Source organism: Octopus bimaculoides, chromosome 7, assembly GCF_001194135.2.
Source record: "Octopus bimaculoides isolate UCB-OBI-ISO-001 chromosome 7, ASM119413v2, whole genome shotgun sequence".
Taxonomy (NCBI): domain Eukaryota; kingdom Metazoa; phylum Mollusca; class Cephalopoda; order Octopoda; family Octopodidae; genus Octopus; species Octopus bimaculoides.
Genome location: NC_068987.1, coordinates 92,073,025 through 92,076,285, shown reverse-complemented (window position 1 = coordinate 92,076,285; position 3,261 = coordinate 92,073,025).

Sequence of the window (3,261 nt, the reverse complement as noted above, 5' to 3'; positions counted from 1 at the left end):
TGTGTGTGTGTGTGTGTGTGTGTGTGTGTGTGTGTGTGTGTGTGTGTGTGTGTGTGTGTGTGTGTGTGTCTGCGTTTGTGTGAGAGCGAGTGTGAGAGTGTGTTCTATGTACGATGTATATTTGTGCATACCTTCAAGATATTACCTGTTATTCGCCAGTCACAACTCGACGGTTTTCAATTTTATTTCTCAGGCAATCAATAATGTGGAATTTGAAACTTTTCTGATACACCACAGAATGAGTTTACACCTTTTATTCTTCAAACGACATTCATAGACTTAAAACTAAAGTTAAGACTGGAGCAAATATCCTTTTCTTTATCTTGGGGAGTATGGTCGACTATTACTCGTTAAGCAAATTAATAACGATATCATTAGTTTTAATTTATTGTCTGCGATCTTTACTACGTTATATGCTCATACTCTGTATTATCTATGATTTCCTTCAGAGATTATCCTGCGACAAGTTTGAGGCACCACCTTCGAGAACTTTATTCAAACGAATCGTGTCTAGTACGTTTTCTTTTCTTAAGCCTTGTAGTTATTCGATCACTTTCTTTAGCTCTACCGCTAAGTTACGGGGAAATGAAGAAACCGACATCAGTAGAAGCACAGACACAAAGAAACATATACGCATACACACACACACATACACACACACACACACACATACACACACACACACACACACACATGTATATATGTACACGACGGGCCTCTTTCAGGTTCTGTCTCGCAAAGCCATTCACAAGGCATTTGCTTGACGTATCTATACATTTACATTATTTACATTATTTACATTTGACGGATATTTGTCCTCATCTTGTTTGTTGTTAACACAACGTTTCGGCTGATATACCCTCCAGCCTTCGTCAGGTGTCTTGGGAGAATTTCGAACCTGGGTTCTCATTCCTAACGATATTACTATTATTATATAATTATTATTATGATTATTATTATTATTATTATTATTATTATTATTATTATTATTATTATTATTATTAATCAGATCGCTGCCGTGAATCGAACTCGGAATCTTCGATTCACGGTAGCGACCTGATTAATAATAATAATAATAATAATAATAATAATAATAATAATAATATAATAATAGTAACATCGTTAGGAATGAGAACCCAGGTTCGAAATTTCCCCAAGACACCTGACGAAGGCTGGAGGGTATATCAGCCGAAACGTTGTGTTAACAACAAACAAGATGAGGACAAATATCCGTCAAATGTAAATAATGTAAATAATGTAAATAATTCCTCATCTCTTAAATATAGAACTGTAGTATCTATACATGCTTGACTATCTTTATATGTGACTGTGTTTGTATTAGGCTTTCATATCTTCGCACAAGGCCAGCCCTTTTGAAGAGAGGGGCAAAACGATTACATCGATCCTAATGCTCAACTGGTGCTTATTTTATCGACCTCGAGTGAATGAAAGGCAACGTCTACTCCGACTGGATTTGAACTGAGAAAGTAAAGACGGACTAAATGCTGCGAAGTCTATCGCCCGGGTCGCCAACGATTCTGCCAACTCACCGCCTTTATGTATATCAACATTATAAAAATTGCTTTTTTTTTTTTTCAGTTCAAGAAGTAGGAAATAATTTGATTTAGCAGTTGAAATAGAAGTAGATGAAGTTATAAATAGTAGAATATCCAGTTAAAAATATTCTGGGCAGTAAAACGTTGATGGCTGCCCGAGGGACCCGAACACAGATCTGTTAACATAGCAGACGCGCAACCATTGTAGCAAGAAAACTATTCGAATTCTCTCAGCAGATTTTAGGAAGTGTTATTGTTAGCAAAGAGAATTGTATATTGTTTGAATTTAAATAATTGTAAATTGTTTGCTCTTACACACACAAACACACGCGCATGGATATATACATACTCAGTCATATAGATAGACAGTCAGAGAGAAAGAGAGAGAGAGGGGGGGAGGAGAGAAAGAGATGGATAAAGATATGTAGATATATACATGAAGAATACAAATGGCACCACTACGACCACGTAATTTCGGAGACGACCGAGAAGATTTCTAAATAATAGATATAAAACCATTATTCTTCTAAATGCAAAGTATCATTAGGATGTGTGTGTGTGTAAGTGTGTGTGTGTGTGTGTGTGTGTTTATGTACGTATGCTCGCACGCACACACTCACACACACACACACACTTATATATATAATGCAATATAGCTTGTGTATGTGTTGGGGCAATGGGTAAGATGTAAATATTTCGTTCGTTATTTATTAGAGACGTCTGAATCATATGTCATTTGTAATTTCTTCTTGCCCTGAACCTATACACAATGTTAGCTGAATTACTCTGGTATTTGCGGGGTCAAAAGATTAAGGTTGAGAAGAGAATATATTATTGTGCTTGAGAAATAATAAATAGTTGTTAATAATCTTACAATTTATAAGCCATTGAATGTGCAATTATCTTGTGAAACTAAGAAAACCAATTCACTTTTCAAACCAGACAAACTGAGGTCAAACGTCACTGGATACCTAGATCTACATATAAATATATACCCTCATGTAAGAGAAAGAAGTGGAAATCAGAAGAAAAAAAATGAATTTGTGAATTAGACGAACAGAGTGAAAAAATAAGTGACGGGATTTTTTGCTCAATTTTTATTCTTAAATTTGTGTTTCATTCGTAATATTTTACCCTATTAGTTTCTGAACTTTGCCAGTGACCTCTACTCAGGATAAATTATGATTTGGATTTGGAATCGAAATTTTTGATGTTATCTTATCTAATATTTTGTTTTCGTATGCGCATAGAATGGCAATAATCATTAAAGTAGATAAAGAATAGATGATTTACGATTAAATATTTCTAATCATGACCTCGTGATCTCCAACACAATCTTGACACCAATCCATACACTTACCCTCCTTTGTAATTTCCAGAGAAAATTACAGTAGAAGACTCATATATGGATACTGATAGTCTTTGATCTATCTTCTACTTATTTATTTATCTTGCCAGCAATCTTCCTCTTTCCCTCTCTCTTTCTCTCTCTCTCTCTCTCTCTCTATCTGTCTCTCTCTCTCTCTCTCTCTCTCTCTCTTTCTCTCTCTCTCTCTCTCTCCCTATTTCTATATGCGCGTGTATATGTACATGCATATATGTATGCAATTCTATAAGCAAGTATACATAACACCAAGCAATACGTCAGTAAAGGGAAGCTATATTAGTCAAGGCTTATATTATTTTGTACGTGATTGTGTTTATA